Source organism: Bos indicus x Bos taurus, chromosome 25, assembly GCF_003369695.1.
Source record: "Bos indicus x Bos taurus breed Angus x Brahman F1 hybrid chromosome 25, Bos_hybrid_MaternalHap_v2.0, whole genome shotgun sequence".
Taxonomy (NCBI): Eukaryota; Metazoa; Chordata; class Mammalia; order Artiodactyla; family Bovidae; genus Bos; species Bos indicus x Bos taurus.
Window position 1 is genome coordinate 15,540,430 of NC_040100.1, and position 18,311 is coordinate 15,558,740.

The 18,311-nt window shown below is 48.7% G+C and overlaps 1 long non-coding RNA gene across 2 annotated transcripts; it reads right to left on the reverse strand.

Moving 5' to 3' along the window:
- Positions 1–92: 92 nt before the first annotated feature.
- LOC113883540 lies at positions 93–11,408 on the reverse strand. 2 transcript variants are annotated; one of them, XR_003508673.1, is made up of 4 exons: positions 10,047–11,408; positions 1,549–1,609; positions 1,092–1,243; positions 93–826 (listed from the first exon to the last, which is right to left on the reverse strand). It is a non-coding gene; the product is annotated as an uncharacterized LOC113883540 (long non-coding RNA). The 2 variants fall into 2 exon arrangements; XR_003508674.1 differs by lacking the exon at positions 10,047–11,408 and having other exon boundaries at positions 1,092–1,257; positions 1,549–3,027.
- Between the last annotated feature and the right edge of the window lie 6,903 nt (positions 11,409–18,311).

Genomic DNA, 18,311 nt, shown 5'->3' on the forward strand with positions numbered 1-18,311 from the left:
AGGATGCTGGGAGTTATAGTCTGGCTGCCCCAAGGTTCCCGGTTGCAGAGCGTACAGGCGTGCGAATGACGACTACAAACAAGATGGCGGAGGAGGGGGTGGACACCTGCTTAGTAGTCCATCTTACGAGGTGCGATGTTCCCACCTAGCCTTCTAGAGTTCTAGAAGGCAGGACCAAGAGGATATGGGGACTACCATAAAAATGGCAGGCAACCTAGCTTCTCCCGATCGCCTCACTATACTACCTTGGCACCTCGCCCGCCTGTAATATCGAAATTCCCCTCCTGTTGGCGCAAAGCTTGACGGGAGTTGCAGTCTTCCCGGCTCCCTTCTATTATCTTTGACGAGACAATAGAAGGGGGGGAAAGGGCGGGGTCTACCAGCAAAGATGGCCGCTGGACGAAAGAAGAGACGGTTTCCTGGGACTTGTAGTTCATGCACTAAGGCTACTGCCTGTGAAAATAGGAGAAAGGACGTCAATAACCATGGCGGCCTAGCACATCCTCTGCTCGAGTGCCTGCTGGGGGAAGTGGTCCCCTCAGCTCAACAGAGGAAGGACGTGCGCTATTGAAATGTGCATCACCGCCGACAGTCCATATTGAGAGCAGACAGAAACGGAGAGTCTGTTTCCTTCTCTCCTCGCCACCCGCTTCTGACGACCTGCTGGGAAATGTAGTCTCATGCCTTCACTCGCTAGTGGAGGGGAAGAATTTCTGTCGCCAGTGGAGATCAATGCGGGTGAGGGAGAAAAGACGTCCGAGAGATCCAGGAATCTATAATGTCCGCCTCCCCGTGTGACGAGGACTTCATCTTTCAGGGGAAGGCTCTTAAAGGAAAGCAACAGTAATCAGTGTTGTGGCGACAAGGGAGGCGTGGTTCTTGCCGAAACTACTGTCACGCTGTTGTCCCTTGGAAAGCTTCGGCGCCTGACACCTGATGCTTGTTCCCCCAAACCTCAGAGAATCGGTAGCTTCCAAGTTGGGAGAGCTCCAGGGAAAAGGCTCTGGAGTCATACAACATCCCCACCCCTCCTTGGGAAGTCACCAAACCTCGATTTTTCACATCTGAAAAATGGGGATAACGATACCTACCTCGAAGCAGAGTGTTATGACAATGTTCACGAAAATGCCCACCTTCAGGGCCTGACACAGGGCACGTGTTGGTAGTTCCTTTCTCGAGGGCCCTTCCAGCCCAGCTGTTTTGGGATCCCAGGTGTCCGTCATGTAGGAAGGAGTTAGCGCGCCTGTGAGAAGAAAACTGTGCCAGGCCGTCTACCCCGTCTTGAGCCGCACCCCCTCCTCCCCCCGCCCCTCATCTGAGTACTTTGGTGTCCACTACCGATTACTGCTGCTAGGGGGCGCCCATTCATCGTTTGACTAAGGTCCGACAACCAGATCAGATTCCTCAACCTGAAGTTGTGGGCGCTGTCAATTCCCAACCAGTCTTGGAGGCATCCCCGCCCCCTCGCCGCGCTCCCCTCCCTCTCCCTGCTAGACACCTCAGCTGCCAAGGCAAACGGCCCTGCTTCCTACCACTGCACCTTCTTACCTGCCTTCTTCCTCCTCTGCCTGCAAAACTATTCGCTTTCAACCCCTCTGGTTCCAGGGCCCTGCGGAAGATTTGGTGAATGTGGTTTTTCTGGCAGGGAATTGAACGCAGGCTGGCTGGTGTGATGTGAAGTCCTAAATTTGCAGGGACTGGCCTCAGGCTGAACTGAGAGGCTCCTTCTAGCTCACAGTGTATTTAGGAAATCCTTGACTCCCGGAAGATTGTTTCCTCTTCCGCCTCATTGCTTTAGTTTGGCTTGCATGATTCCCCAGGTTTTTTTCTGGAGCCAGTCCCTCTAGCGATTAGGTTCTTCCCTTCCACCCTTCCCACCGCTGCACCCAGTTAACTTCATCTTTCAGGTTTGTGTCCCAAAAACCCTTCATGTGTGTCATTCCCAGATGAGATTCATTTGACTCTTCCCCTAGATATAAGCTTTATGAAGAGTGCTTCATAAAGCTTATATCTTACGTGCTTTCAGCATCTCATTTGATCCTCCTAAGAATCCTGTTTATGATCTCATTTTATAGATGAGGAAACTGGGAATGACTGAGTGATAAAGCTAGGATTCAGAGCTTCTCTGGGGGTCTGTCTAGTGGTAAAGAATTCGCTTGCTAATGCAAGAGATCCGGGTTTGAACCCTGGTCTGGGAAGATGCAGAGAAACAAAGCCCGAGCGCCACAACTACCGAGCCCAGAACCTAGGGCCTGTGCACCCTACCAAAAGAAGCTACGCCAACAAGAAGCCTGCACACCCCAACAAAGAGTACCCCGCGCCACAAGTGGAGAAAGCCAGCATGCAGCAATAAAGACCCAGCACAGCCAAAAATATACAATACATCAATAAATGAATAAAGTTTAGAAAGGAATATTAAATTATAAAGAAAAATAATGAGTTCATAAAATAATTTTTTTTTAAAGCTAGGATTCCCAAGGCCTCAGAGCCCACCTTCAGAACTATAGCATCTGCCAGTTGATCATGTCCATCCTCTGTGTGTTAAGTTTGGCAAAGGAACCACACATTTCTTTCACTTGGAATCCAGCAACACTGAGTCTGCATTCTTTGTTTCCTTGAACAAGAAACAGCTGGTGCAGAACTGTGGCTTCCACTTTGGGATGAGACAAGTACTCGCTAGATCCACACAGTCCCCTCCAGCTTGCTTCAGTCCTAGCAGAAGCACTACTGGCCCCACCTCATTAACTTAGACTCGGACATAAGCCTACTGAAGGTCAAGGCCATTTCTCACACTCTAGAGAGCACCTCAGGGCCGGATGGTGTGCCTGCACTCCTTGCTGGCTGGATAGAGAGATGGCTGAGTGTGACTGCATACAGAGATAGAGGAGAACTTTTGCTTTTCACTTTATAACCTACTCTGCAGTTTGACAGTTTTACCATGAGCAGACATTATTTGTCTGCTTAAAACAGGTTTTAAGCAGTATACTTAAAAGTATACTTATACCTGTATACTTAAAACAGGTTTCCCCAGTGGCTCATTGGTAAAGAATCTCCCTGTAATGCAGGAGACAGGAGTTCAACCCCTGGTTGGGGAAGATCTGCTGGAGGAGGGCATGACAACCCATTCCAGTATTCCTGCCTAGAGAATCCAATGCAATGAGGAGCCTGGCAGCCTCAGGCCATACGGTCACAAAGAGTCAGAACGACCGAAATGACTGAGGAGATCTACTTAAAATATGAGTTGGAAATACTATGATCCACCCACGTTGACAATAAAATATAAAAACAACAGTCAGACCTTCTCTGCCATAAGTGAACCCCGAGTTTACAGCACCCACACGTCTCTTCATCTGCACAAAAATTTCTGTCTTCTGTCCACTTTATTTACACATTTTGTCTAAGAACCATCGGAAAGATGGTTTATGGCAGTCACTGGTGGGGTTTCATATATGAGGGACTAGGGCTGCAGACCACATTCAGAAACAGGAGCACCATTCAGTCTCCAGTGGGGAGCTGCTGGAAAGGGATGGAGGGCTCCTGCCGGCTCGAAGAACTATCCACAACCTTGGATTGAGCTCACTGAATTTAGGAGTGGGAGCAGCCCATTGATCTTGAGGTTCCTTTTCAGCAGTGGGTACTCTTCCGGAAGATCCAGATCTCTCCTGCATTTGTGTAGAAGGTCATAGCTTCTGTATCAGTCAGAGCAGGTGAAGTTATGCTGCAGTAACAAAGAACACCCAAGTTTGGGTGGCTTACAGCAACTAAGGTCTGATTCGGGCTCATGTTGTGTGTCTAGGGTTGGTCACTGGGGAGAGGTCTGCCCATTCTAGTTACCCAGGGATTAAGGCCAAGGGAAGAAGCTCCATCTGGATATAAGCTTCCATAATCACCACCCAATCACCGATGAATAGAGGGAGAAGGACTTGGTGAAACATGGCCTGGCTTCTATAGCTTCTGCCCAGAAGTGACACAGCACAGTTGTGCTCACATAGTATTGACTACTCCACAGCCTCCCCTAATTTCAAAGTGGGCAGAGTTAGGACCTCTTTTCACATTCTGCCTGGAAGGAAAAGAACTAGAATGCCTGTGAGTGTGTGCTAAGTCACGTCACTCAGGTCCGAGTCTTTGCAACACTATGGCCTGTAGCCCGCCAGGCTCCTCTGTCCATGGGATTCTCCAGGCAAGAACAGTGGGATGAGTTGCCATGTCCTCCTCCAGAGGATCTTCCCAATCCAGGGATAAAATCCACATCTTTTACATCCCCTGCACTGGCAGTCAGATTCTTGACCACTAGCACTCCCTGGCAATGGCTGTAAACAGCTGTAATGACAAACACAGCTTTCTGTGGCTCCTAGTGAAGGGACAGCTGTCACGTAGAGGATTATCTGGGCAAGCGCCCTCCTTAAGACATGCACTGGGGCAGCTCTTTTGTTGGTCACATGGGACACTACTCAGAAAGCAGAGAGGAGGGCCTTCCCCGGTGGTCCATTGGTTAAGAATCGGCCTTCCGATGCAGGTGAAGTGGTTGGATTGGGGAACTAAGATCCCACATGCCACAGGGCAACTAAGTTTGCCCTCCAACTACTGAGCCCATGTGCTTTAGCTAGAGAGAAGCCGGTGCATTGCAATGAAATAGCCTGCCTGTCTCAATTAAGACCCAAAGCAGCCAAATAAATAGTTTTTTTAAAAAGCAGAGAGGAGATTAATTTACACTGAAATATGGTGGGCAGGTGAACACAAAATGCCTCTGTAAGAGGTTGACAGCCACCCTTGCAATTGTAATCACTGAAAACAAGGCTCCACAGAAGTTGCCAGGGTCTGGTTGATGAAAGTTCTGGAAGTAACACACCCAACCATGGGTGTGGCTTCTAATGGTCACAGAACCCTTCAGTAGAGCTCATTGTCCAGTGTCCCTGGAGGGTCTGATGGCAACACTAGCTGAGTTGCTACTGTCAGTGGGTGTTGCCAGTACACACGTTTCCCCAGACCTCTCCAAATTCATCACATAGATACGATCACATTTCTTTTTAGAGTTGTGCCCTTCTAATGGGGCTTCCCAGATGGCACTAGTGGTACAGAACCCACCTGCCAATGCAGGAGACGGAGGGCGCTTACGTTCCATCTCTGGGTGGGGAAAATTCCATGGAGGAGGGCAGGGCAATCCACTCCAGTATTTTTGCCTGGAGAATCCCATGGACAGAGGAGCCTGGTGGCCTGCAGTCCATAGGGTCACAAAGAGTCGGCCTCTACTGTAACAATTTAGCATGGACTGAAGCAAATCAGCACACACGCATGCCCCCTCCTGATTGGGAGCTGGGATGGATGCTTTAAGTGCGTTCCTGCAGCAGGGGCTTTGAACATTGCAAAAGTTTCTCTCTTTTTTAAAGGCATTTGAATCGTCCGTGTGGTGAGTTTCTTTCTGATCGTGCTGGCTCTTTGTTGCTGCATGTGGGTTTTCCCGAGTTGGACCACTCTTCCTCGTGGTCCTCTGGTTTCTCATTGCGGTGGCTTCTCTCGTTGTGGAGCACAGGCTCTAGGGCTCATGGGCTTCAGCGGTTGGGTCACACAGACTTAGCTGCCCTTCAGCATGTGGGATCTTCCCGGGGCAGGGAGTGAACCCATGTCCCCTGCATCGGCAGACAGGTCCTTAACCACTCAACCACCAAGGAAGTTCCCTTTTTGACCCATTTGAATATAGAACCAGACAAATGACTGGACTACCTTTGCAAAGAAACCCCACACAGTTATAAAGAAATGATCTTAAAAATCTTCTGTAAAATTTGGTTGAGGACCACACTGCTACATCACATAAATGGACATTAAGCACCTCTTGTGTGTCCAACCCTATGCTAGGCAGCTGTGCTGTGCTGTGCTTAGTTGCTCAGTCGTGTCCAAGTCTTTGAGACCCCATGGGCTGTAGCCCTCCAGGCTCCTCTGCCAGTGGGGATTCTCCAGTCAAGAATACTGGAGTGGGTTGCTGTTTCTTCCTCCGGGGGATCTTCCCAACCTAGGGATCGAACTCAGGTCTCCCGAATCCCAGGCCGGGTCTTGACTGTCTGAGCCACCAGGGAAGCCCCATGCTAAGCAGTTATGATGCAAAATTCCTGACCTTATCCAGAGTGAGCTGGGAGCCTCAGGCTTTTGTCCATTTAGACATGAGCGTTTGAGATTATTCTTTCAAAAATCTAGGATTTTTAAGACCATGGCCTCCTGCACAATACTGTATTCTTCCAATTACCTGTATTCTTCCGAATTCTTCCAAATATTCTTCTTCCAGAGCTCCATGGAAAACTCTGAATCCTCATGTAATTCTTCCAGCAGCTGCTACTAGGCCTTCTGCCTTCATTCCCTTCCTGGAATGTGCTTACCTTCACCCCACCCCAGGCCCAGAGTGCCTGGGTGCTAAGTCTCTTCAGTCATGTCAGACCCTTTGTGACCCTATGGACTGTAGACCATCAGGCTCCTCTGTCTATAGGATTTTGCAGGCAAGAATACTGGAGTGGGTTGCCATGCCCTCCTCCAGGGGATCTTCCCCACCCAAGGATGGAATCCACATCTCTTATATCTCCTGCATTGGCAAGCGGGTTCTTTACCACTAGCACCATCTGGGAAGCCTAGGGCAGCCCCCTAAACTCTTAACTGGTCATACAAGGAAATTAGGAAGCCTGAGAGCTTAGATCTCAGCTGCCTAAAGCTCTCTCTTCCATTAGAATGATCTGAATTCCACTTGATTTGGTGAAACAAGGGTCAGTCCAGCTGTTACATGTATACAGGCTTACTTACTGGAAAAACTATAGCTTTAACTATAAGGATTTTAGTCACAAAGCGATGTCTTTGCTTTTTAATATGTTGTCTAGATTTGTCATAGTTTTCCTCCAAGGAACAAGCATCTTTTAATTTCATGGCTGCAGTCACCTTCTGCAGTGATTTTGGAGCCCAAGAAGATAAAATCTGTCACTGCTGCCACTTTTTCCCTTTCTACTTGCCATCAAGTGATGAGACTGGATGCCATGATCTTAGTGCTTTGAATGTTGAGTTTTAAGCCAGCTTTTTTGCTCTCCTCTTTCAGCCTCATCAAGAGGCTTTTTGCTGCTGCTGCTGCTAAGTCACTTGAGTCATGTCTGACCCTCAGGAACCCCATGGACTGCAGCCTTGCAGGCTCTTCCGTCCATGGGATTTTCCAGGCAAGAGTACTGGAGTGGGGTGCCATTGCCTTCTCCGAAGAGTCTCTTTAGTTCCTCTTCATTCTCTGCCAGTAGGATGGTATTATCTGCTTCTCTGAGGTTTGTGATAGTTCTCCTGACAATATTGATTCCAGCTTGTGGGTCATCCACCCTGCATTTTGCATGATGTACTCTGCATAAAGTTACATAAACAGAGTAACAGCATATAGCCTTGCTGTGCTCCTTTCCCAATTTTGAACCAGTCGGTTGTTCCTTATTGAGCCTCATACAGGTTGCTCAGGAAACAGGTAAGTTGGTCTGGTATTCCCATCTCTAAGGATTTTCCATGGTTTGCTGTGATCCACACAGTCAAAGGCTTTCCAGTAATCAATGAAGCAGAAATAGATGTTTTTTCTGGAATTCCCTTACTTTCTCTATGATCCAGCTAATGTTGGCAATTGGATCTCTGGTTCCTCTGCCTTTTCTAAACCCAGCTTATACATCTGGAAGTTCTCAGTTCATATACCGCTGAAGCCTAGCTTGAGGGATTTTGAGCATAATTTTGCTAGCACATGAAATGATTGCAATTGAGCTATAATCTGAAAATTCTTTGGCACTGCCCTTCTTTGGGATGGGAATGAAAACTGACCCTTTCCAGTCCTGGGGCCACTGCTGAGTTTTCCATATTTGCTGACATATTGAGTACAGCACTTTAACAGCATCATCTTTTAGGATGTTAAATAGCTCCAGCTAGAATTCTGTCGCCTCTGCTAGCTTTGTTCATAGGCATGCTTCCTAAGGCCCACTGGACTTCAGGCTCCAGGATGTCTGGCTCTAGGTTAGTGACCACACCGTCGTGGTTACCCGGGATATTAAGACCTTTTTTGTAGTTCGTCTGTATATTCTAGCCACCTGGTCTTTATCTCTTCTGCTTCTATTAGGTCCTTACTGTTTCTGTCCTTTCTCGTGCCCATCTTTGCATGAAATGTTCCCCTGATCTCTCCAGTTTTCTTGAAGAGATCTCTAGTCTTTCCCATTCTATTGTTTTCTGATCTCTTTGCATTGTTCATTTGAGAAGGCCTCCTTATCTCTTCTTACTGTTCTCTGGAACTCGGCACTCAGTTGGGTATATCTTTCCTTCTCTTCTTCCTTGCTTTTCACCTCTTTTCTTTCCTCAGCTATTTGTAAAGCCTCCTCAGAGAAGGATTTTGCTTTCTTGCATTTCTTTTCCTTTGGGATGGTTTTGGTCACGGCCTCTTGTACAATGTTACAAACCTCTGTCCATAGTTCTTCAGGCAGTCTGTCTACCAGATCTTAATTCCCTGAATCTATTTGTCACCTCCACTGTATAATCACTGATAGCTCAGTTGGTAACGTATTTGCCTGCAATGCGGGAGACCTGGGTTTGATCCCTGTGTTGAGAAATCCCTGAAGAAGAGAAACACTACCCATTCCAGTATTATTCTTTGAACTGTATAGTCTATGGGGTCACAAAGAGTCGAACCTGTTGAGTGACTTTCACTTTCACTGTATAATCATAAGGGATTTGATTCAGGTCACAGCTGAATGGCCTAGTGGTTTCCCCTAGCTTCTTTATTTTAAGCCTGAATTTTGCAATAAGGAGCCAATGATCTGAGCCACACTCAGCTCCAGGACTTCTTTTTACTGATTGTATAAAGCTTCTCCATTTTTGGCTGAGAAGAATACACTCGATCTGATTTCAGTATTGACCATCTGGTGATGTCCATGTGTAGAGTTGCCTCTTGTGTTGTTGAAAGACTGTGTGCTATGACCAGTGTGTTGTCTCAACAAACGTGTGTTAGCTTTTGCCCTGCTTCATTTTGTACTCTAAGGCCAAACTTGCCTGTTACTCCAGATATCTTTTGACTTCCTATTTTGCATTCCAATACCCCATGATGAAAAGGACATCTTTACATCTGGTTTTGTTTTGTTTTTTTCTTTCTTGGTGTTAATCCTAGAAAATCTTGTGGGTGTTTATAGAACAGTCAGCTTCAGCTTCTTTGGCATTAGTGCTTGGGGCATGTTTGGTAAGTCGCTTCAATCCTGTCCAACTCTTTTTGACCCTATGGACTGCAACCTACTGGACTCCTCTGTCCATGGGATTCTCCAGGCAAGAATACTGGAGTGGGTTGCTGTGCCTTCCTCCAGGGGACCTTCCTGACCCAGGGATCAAATCCACATCTCTTAAGTCTCCTGCATTGGGAGGTGGGTTCATTACCACTAGGGGCTCCTTAGAACCTATGGAACGTCTGAGTGGGAATCAAGAATCTATATTTGTAAGAGTAACCCAGGGGATTCTTTTTTCCACTGAAATCTAGAATGAGACTCTGTGGAGATCTGGCCTTACCTCGGTGCAGGGCCCTGTGGGGCTCCTGGACACAAGGTCTTTGTGTCCTCCCTTTTTTGTTGTTTAAGATATTTATTTATTTGCTGCACTGGGTTGAAGCATGTGGGATCTATTCCCTGACAAGGGATCAAACCCGGGCCCCTGCTTGGGACCATGTGGTCCCAGCCACTGGACCATGAGGGAAGTCTCCTCCTGCATTTCTTTGATGATAGGAAACAACGTTCATTCAGGCTCCATGGCCTTCCCTGGGTTCTAATGGGCAGATTCAAGCAGTTGTTCACTAGGGGAGGGCAGGGATGCAAAACCAGGGAGAAGCCAAGAAAAGTAAGAGTAGCCTTGGGGTAAGAGCTTGATTCCCCATCAAGGGATGCACACAATATCTTTGAGCTATTTTGCAGATACCAAAATCCCTTCTAGGTTGGAGAATTTGATGGTTAACAACGGTATGCTGCCCACAAGCATGTAGACACCTGACCAGTTGGACCTGAAGTTTGAGACCATGGACCCCTACTTACCTCACCACCAACCCATCAGAAGAATGTTCATGCTCTTCATGTATGGCTAATTCAATATCATAAAAAATAAAAGAAAAAAGAAGAAGAATGTTACAAGTTGATCATGCCCTCTCTGAACAATTGCTATAAAACGTTTCACTATCTTCCCCAAATGGGGGACAGATGTTTTTGAGGGCATGAAGCCACTGTGTTCCCCTTTGCCTGTAAAAGCAATAAAGTGCTCCTTTTCTACTTTACCCAAAACTCTGCCTCTGAGACTTTATTCAGGACTGGTGTACAGAGAAGTTGAGCTTTCAGCATCGTCTCTATCTTTGGGGCATTGTGTAACATCAGCTCTTCAAAACTCCATTTTCTCACCTGGATGAGATGATTCTAACTGTATTTTTTAAATGGTGAGTATTGATTTATGGCTGTGAGAGCGTAGTTGCTCCTCAGCATGTGGAATCTTCCTGGACTAGGGATGAACCCAAGTCCCCTGCACTGGCAGGCGGACTCATATCCACTGCACCACCAGGGAAGTGCCCTCCTCTTTATTTTATTTGTTCTTGCTACACTAAGTTCTTTACATTTTTAGATATTAATCCCCGTTGATATATGATTTTCAAACTTTTTCCTTCCTTTCCACAGGCTGTCTTTTCATTTTGTTAATTGGTCCTTCTGCTGTGCAGAAGCTTTTGAGTTTGATATAGTCCATGATGGAAATTCTGGATCAAGCGACTGGGGAAATGTTCTCAGACAAATAGGGTTATCAAGGTATGTCGGTGATAAAAAGCTGAGCAAAAATGTGATCTCAACTGACCACATTTGATCTAGAGAAAGTTCTGGGGCCAAAATTGTATCACGAAGTTACTTTCACCACTGGCCAAATTCTTCCAGCAGGAGAGGTGCTGGGCAGTTCTCCAGAGGAGGGGACATGGGAGAAGGGTGTGCTGTTGGCAAAAGAATCTGGGTGGGGCACCAACAATGTTCTACAGTCCACTTTGGCGCTGTTCAGATCTACTGGCTTCTCCTACTAAGTTCTCTTCATCCCAGTACAACTTCCTCAGGATTCTGCTTGATCATAATTTCTGGATAAACTTAGGAAAGGAGGATTAGCTCTAGACACAGCTGATCTCTCTCAGCTCTCTCTTCTACACCCACTCATTCTAGCCCAGCCCCTCCCTTCTGCTCCTGGCTTCAGCTAGTGGTTCTGCTGGTCTCTGCACTTTGTCTGGGGGATTGAGCCTGGCCCTCGCTCCTGAAGGGTCTGAGTCCCTAGTTAGCATGCTTTATGAGCCCGTGACAATGGTACTTGCTCACTTACAAATAAAATTTAGCATGGGGGCTTCCCTGGTGGTCTAGTGGTTAAGAATCTGCCTGGCAATGCAGGGGACACCAGTTTGATCCCTGGTCCGGGAAGATCCCACATGCCTCTGAGCACCTAAGTTCGAGAGCCACAGCTGCTGAGTCCATGTGCAGCCACCACTGAAGCCTGCACGCCTAGAGCCTGTGCTCTGCAAAAATGGAAGCCACTGCGATAAGAAGCCCACAAACCTCAACAGGTAAATAGCCCCTGCTCTCTGAAAGTAGAGAAAGCCCCCGCACAGCAAGGAAGACTTAGCACAGCCAAAATAACAAATAAAAATAAATAAATACAATTAAAAAAAAATCACCTCAGCATGGGTAGCTGGAGATATTCCAAGTGATCACCTGAACGCTAAGCATATTCCTGCTGTCCCCCATTACATAGCCCTGGTCCTACTTCCTGTTCTGAACATAGTCTGTTACCCTCTGCCCATCCATATTGTTAGGGGAAGCACACTGACCGAAATCGCCTACCCTAGCCAGACACCATAGTGACCATTTGCGTGAGTTATTTTACAACAGAAGTCCTAGAAAGGAAGACGGAACTAACAAGCCACCACCAACCGGAAGAGTTCAGGAAAGGTCAGAAGGAGATGCCATGCATTCTACCACCTCCTAGGATCCTTCTTACTGGCATCCATCTTGGCTGAGCCATGTGTGCACCACCAGGAAGGATGCTGAATCAGAGTGATTGGCCACAGCAATCTGGAAACAAACCCCATCATCATAAAACCCAAGACTAGGAGCCACGGGACAGATCAGTTCTCCTGGGTTCTCTTTCACTTCTGCTCTCTGCCTGGGTGCCCCTTCCCAATACAGTCTATCGCTTTGTCAGCTCGTGTCTCTCCTTGGACAACTCATTCCAAATGTTACACAAGAGCCCACTCTTGGGTCCTGGAAGGAGTCCCCCTTCCTGCAACAGTATGGCATGTCCTTTTGTTGCCTGCTGGTCTATTGGCAGGAGGAGATGTAAGTGACCACGTGGCAGATGTACCTCTAAATTTAATGGGATTTGGCTGTGTCCCCTGGTAGAAAGGTCCCTCCCCAATCTAGGAATTAGACTCTGTAGACTCACAGGACCTAAAGTTGGGAGACTGTGAGCACAGATTCCCCAAGGAGGTCACTGGGGATAATGCAAAGTTGGGGTATTTTTTTTTTTTTGGTTGGAGCCTCATGACTTATGGGATCTCAGTTCCCTGACCAGGGATTGAACCTGGGCCATGGTAACGAAAGCCCAGAATCCTAAATACCAGACCACCAGGAAATTCCACTTCTCCTTTTGAAGTCGACACCCTAGTTTCCCATCTGTGCTCTTCCCCTTCCTCTGGCCCTCCTCATCAAGCCCAGAGCTGCCCCGGAAGCAGAGGTGACACTTAGCTGGATTCCAGGGGGTGCCAAGCGCCAGACCTGGACTGGGTTAGAACCTAGACGCAGAGCGTGCTGCCTCTGTGCCTCCCATTCTCACTGTGGTGTCCAAACGTGTCCTGCGAAGGGGACACCAAAGGAACTGTGGGATGACAGGACCAGCCCAGACATCGGAGCCTGTCCTGAGCCCAAGGCCTCTACAATTTATTCTGTGTGATCCTGACAAGTCACTGAACCTCATCTGTAAAAGTGGGAATAATAACCATAAACCTACTTCCCAGGGTCATGAGATACTATCTATGTATCAAGTGACCGGTGACATAATAGAGGCTAAAAAATGGGATTCCTTCCCTTCCTCTGCACCTCATCTGTGAAATGTAGTCCCCTGTCAGTTTCCTGAAGAGAACCCAGGGGACAAGGACTGTGGAACGTCTCACAGGTTGCAAAGTGTCAGGCCCGGAGGATAGAGACACTGATAATGGTAAAGAGCTCTGACTTTGGAGCCCAATTCTAATCCTAGCTGTGTGACCCAGAACTATTCACGTAACCTTGCTGTGCCTCAATTTTCCTCATCTGTGAAATGGGGAAACAGTACTAGCCACTCCATGGGGGTTTGTAAAGGACATGTTATTCTATGGAAAAAGCTTAGAACAGGCCATCAGTCAGTGCTCATTTTAGTGATGGGACGATCCTGCAGTCCAGTAATGAGGACTCCGTGCTTTCACTGCTGAGGACCTGGACTCAATCCCTGGTCAGAGAACGAAGATTCCACAAGCCATGTGGCACAGCTGGAAAAGAAAAAAACAGTGTTAGAGATGATGATGATGAAGACGGTTGAGCCACAAGACAGTGCCTTCCAGGAAGGCAGGATGCTACTGGGACTGGTTCAGCCCATCCCGACTCTGTAGCAGTGCTGCAAAGGCTCACAGATGCACTGAATGGAGTAGACGGTGCTGCTCCTTCTGATGGTCCCTGCCTTGGGCCCCCATGCCCTCACTGCTCGGTTGGCCCATCACTCTATCAAGACAGGGCACCGACATAGGCATTCCTGGAGATCAGGTGCAGACCACACTCCTTGGCCTGGTTTTGCTGAGCCCACCAGTTGGAACCAGTATGTTCCTGCCTTCCTTCACTCATTGCTCGTGGAGGTGTCTCCTTTTCCGGTGGCCAGATGCTGGGGCTATGGAGAACACCCGGCCTCCTGTCACTGGGAGAGAGAGACCAAGAGATGGAGAACGATAGTGTATGGTGATCGGTGAGTGGACGAGGGGATGTTGGAAGCTCTGGGAGCCCTGATGGGGCAGAGGAGACAGAGAAAGCTTCCCTGAGAGGTGAAACCCAAGTTGAAGGTTAAGTATGAGAAGGATTGTCAAGTGAAGGAGGAGCAGGCTCACTCTCTCTGCGGGCAGAGTCTCAAGAGAGGGCAGTGCTGAGCAGGCATGCAAAGTAGGACACATGGGTGATGCAGAAGCTAGGGAAAAGCAAGAAGGAAGGTTCAAGGCTGCACAGGGACTAGGGGACTGAAGGCCTTAGAAGCCAGACTACAGACTTGGGGGTTTGTCCTGAGGGCAGTGGGCAGTCAAGGAAAGGTAAGGGGTGGTGGGAGGCGGCAAGGTGACCCTTGCTCTTTCCTATCCTGTGATATGTCACCAACAACCCATCTCTTTGCTCTGTCTAGCGGCTTTGTTTGTCCCTGACACCTGACAAGGATATTCCCAACCTCAGGGCCTTTGCACTGGCTTTTCTCTTTGCCTGGAGAGGTAGGAGTGAAGATTTGCTCGAATAGTGCTTAACATTGAGTCCGAGGCTCTGGCTTGAATTCCTGTTTATTTGTTCTGAATGGGCCTCCTGATGGAACCTGCTGGATGACATAGGGTCGTGATTGAGTGTCCTGGTGGACAGACAGAACACATCTCTTGGGAACACTGTTGCCAAAATCTCAGCTCTCTGCACCAATGCCAAACAGAAATATGGAGACAGAGTGATGGAGGAGAAAGAAGCGGGGCTTTATAGCTGTGCCAGGCACAGTAGGCTAGTGCCTCAAGAACTGTGCCCCACCCCCTCGCTGGTGAGTAGGGAAAGGGTACACAGTCAGGCAGGAGTCTGTGATAAGGATCAAGGCAGTAACAGACTTGTATTTATTCTCCTGCAGTTTCCACAGGATGGGAACAAGATTAGGGTGTGTGCAGGGTCCTAGAAGGTCTGTCTCCCATCTTAATAAGCCTCTGCCTCACCTGCTGCTTCTGCTTTGATTAACAGCTGTTCTGCCCTTTGGGATTCCCTCATAGCTAGTTGGTAAAGAATCCTCCTGCAATGCAGGAGACCCTGTTTCAATTCCTGGGTCGGGAAGAACCCCTGGATAAAGGATAGGATATCCACTCCAGTATTCTTGGGTTTCCCTGGTGGCTCAGCTGGTAAAGAATCCTCCTGCAATGTGGGAGATCTGGTTTCGATCCCTGGGTTGTGAAGATTCCCTGGAGAAGGGAAAGGCTACCCTCTCCAGTATTCTGGCCTGGAGAATTCCACGCACTGTATACTTCATGGGGTCAAAAAGACCCGGACACGACTGAGAGACTTTCACTTACTTACTTCCTCTGCCCTTTGGAACTCAGAGAAGGTCATGGAGGCCAGAGGCCCACCTACAAGGAATGGTGGACAAAAAACCCTCTGCGCACTAGAGTCCCACAGGGCCCTGCTTGGCATTAGCATTAGTGTGGCTGGTGGAGATTAGGATCCAAGCCTGAGACACCGGGACACTGAGGCTTTTGCCATTGGTTGAGGCATTAGGTTGGAGGCAAGGAGCTCAAACCAGTCAAACCTAAAGGATATCAGTGTTGACTATTCATTGGAAAGACTGATGCTGAAGCTGAAACTCCAATACTTTGGCCAACTGATGGGAAGAACTGACTCATTGGAAAAGACCCTGATGCTGGGAAAGATTGAAGGCAGGAGGAGAAGGGGACGATAGAAGATGAGATGGTTGGATGGCATCACCAACTCATTGGACATGAATTTGAGCAAGCTCTGGGAGCAGGTGATGGACAGGGAAGCCTGGTGTGCTACGGTCTATGGGGTCACAAAGAGTCAGACACAACTGAGAGACTGAGCTGAACTGGAGGCGTTACGAACCACAGCAGTAACTCTTGAGGGGCTCCAGAGGGAGTCTCATAGCAGAGGTCAAGGCACTTGGTGGGTGAAGTCAGTGAGACCCCAAGATGCCAAGACAATTTTTCTGGTCTTCAAATGAGGAAACAAACTCAGGCTCAGAGAGGTTTAAGTAACTTGCCTAAGCTAGTGATGGACAAAGGGAGGATTTTTACCCAAGTGGGAAAGAAAAGTGAGTGCTAGTCACTCAGTCGTGTCAGACTCTTTGCGACCCCATGGACTGTAGCCCTCCCGGCTCCACTGTCCACGGAGTTCTCCATGCAAGAATATTGGGACGGGTTGCCATGCCCTCCTGAAGGGGATCTTCCCTACCCAGGGACTGCTGACTCTTAAATTGCTAGGATTTCTCAGGCATCAGCTTCTGGTGAGACTGAAACAGAGATGGAGATATGTGGACTACGAGGCAGGGCAGGATGAGGCAGCAGAGCTTCTGACATCTGCCCAGACAAATGCCTTGGAGAAACGGAACTGGGCCTGGGATAGGGGTGGATTGCTTCAGTTGTGAAGGGCCCCTGAAGGGTCCAGAGAGAAAGTGAAGTCCGTAAGAGGAGGAGGAGATGGTGGGGTTGGGTCAGAGGGAGCCTGCCCTCTGGGGTGAGGCTCGGCCCAAGGTACGCTGCCCACCTGTGAACAGCACGAGATTGCGAGTCTGGCTCCCTCCTCCCCTCCTGCCCTCCTCTTCTTCTTCCTCTTCCTCCTCCACTACTTGGCCTGGCCCACGCCTCAGTGCACCCACTCAATGGGCCTAGTCTAATCCTCTGACATCACAGCCTGCCCAACACAGGCCCTCCCTGGCAGCCTTGACAGGGCCCAGGCTGAGACCCAATTTAGGATCTCCCACCTCAGAACTTATCTCTTCCCTCAACCTCTTCCCTCCTTCAGCTCACAGTTCAGATTGGGGACACCCTAGAGTCAGTCCCAAACTGAGGGGGCAGGAGCCTATGATGTGTCCTGGCTTGCTGTGTGACTCCAGGTAAGTAGCTGCCCCTCTCTGGGCCTCAGTCTTCTTATCTATATCTCTTCTACCCTCAGTTAATCACATCAACCTGTTTTGGCTTCCTCTCTGCACCTTGTCGGAGAAGACAATGGCACCCTACTCCAGTACTCTTGCCTGGAAAATCCCATGGATGGAGGAGCCTGGTAGGCTGTAGTCAATGGGGTCGCTAAGAGTCGGACACGACTGAGCAACTTCCCTTTCACTTTTCACTTTCCTGCACTGGAGAAGGAAATGGCAACCCACTCCAGTGTTCTTGCCTGGAGAATCCCAGGGACGGGGGAGCCTGGTGGGCTGCCGTCTATGGGGTCGCACAGAGTCGGACATGACTGAAGTGACTTAGCATAGCATAGCATAGCTGCACCTTGTCGCTTTAGGAAATTTTTTTTTTTATGAGCTCACATGTTGGTTGTTGGGGGACCACTGGACTGTGTGGCCCTTATTATTCACCCCAGTTCCAACTCAGAAGAGGGGCTCCACCGACAGCTGCTGACTAAGGGTCTACATGGGAGAATGAAGGAACAGATGTAGCTCTGCCTTATGATGGGGGCTCTGGACATGACTGTGTGTTCATAAGCGCGGACACACGTGCACTCCTGTGTTTGACGCTCCCTGGCAGGGTGTGTGCTGTAACAGAGTAGTGGGCATGTCCACTAGGGTGTCAGCTCCACAAGGGCAGGGATTTGTGTCTGACTTGTTCCCTGCTCTATCCACTCTATCTGGAACAGGGACAAGCACATGGCTAGAGTCAATACTTCCTTGACTGTGAAAACATATGAAAGTGAATACACACATCTGGTGTGGGTCCACGTGCCAACCTGTGCATAGAGTACAGTATAGTGTTAGTCACTCGGTCATGTCTGACTCTGAGATCCCACGGACTGTCACCCATCAGGCTCCTCTGTCCTTGGAATTTCCAGGCAAGAATACTGGAGTGGGTAGCCATTCTCTTCTCCAGGGGATCTTCCCCACCCAAGGATCGAACCTGAGTCTCCTACATTGCAGGCAGATTCTTTACCGTCTGAGCCACCAGGGAAGCCCAAGACATGTACACGGTGATGCCCAAAGCTCAGCTTCTCTGGACACTGGTGCCAGATCAAACCTCAGGGACAAAGATGGGACCGAAGTCGAAAAAGAGCTTTGTTGCTTTCCCAGGCAAAGGGAGATACAGCGGGCTTATGCTCTCATAACCATGTCCCCCCTGGGGAACATACTGAGAAGTTTCCTAGTAAAAGAGGATGGGATCAGCTCGTGAACATTTTCCTGATGCCTTGGTGGTGTCAAGCAGAAATTAATGTATTCAAATTTCAGGTCCAGCTGGTCTGGGGTCCACATGTTTGAGGGCAGCATAGCACAGCTTGTGCCACCCGGAGGGGGTTTCAGTACCTGCAAAATCC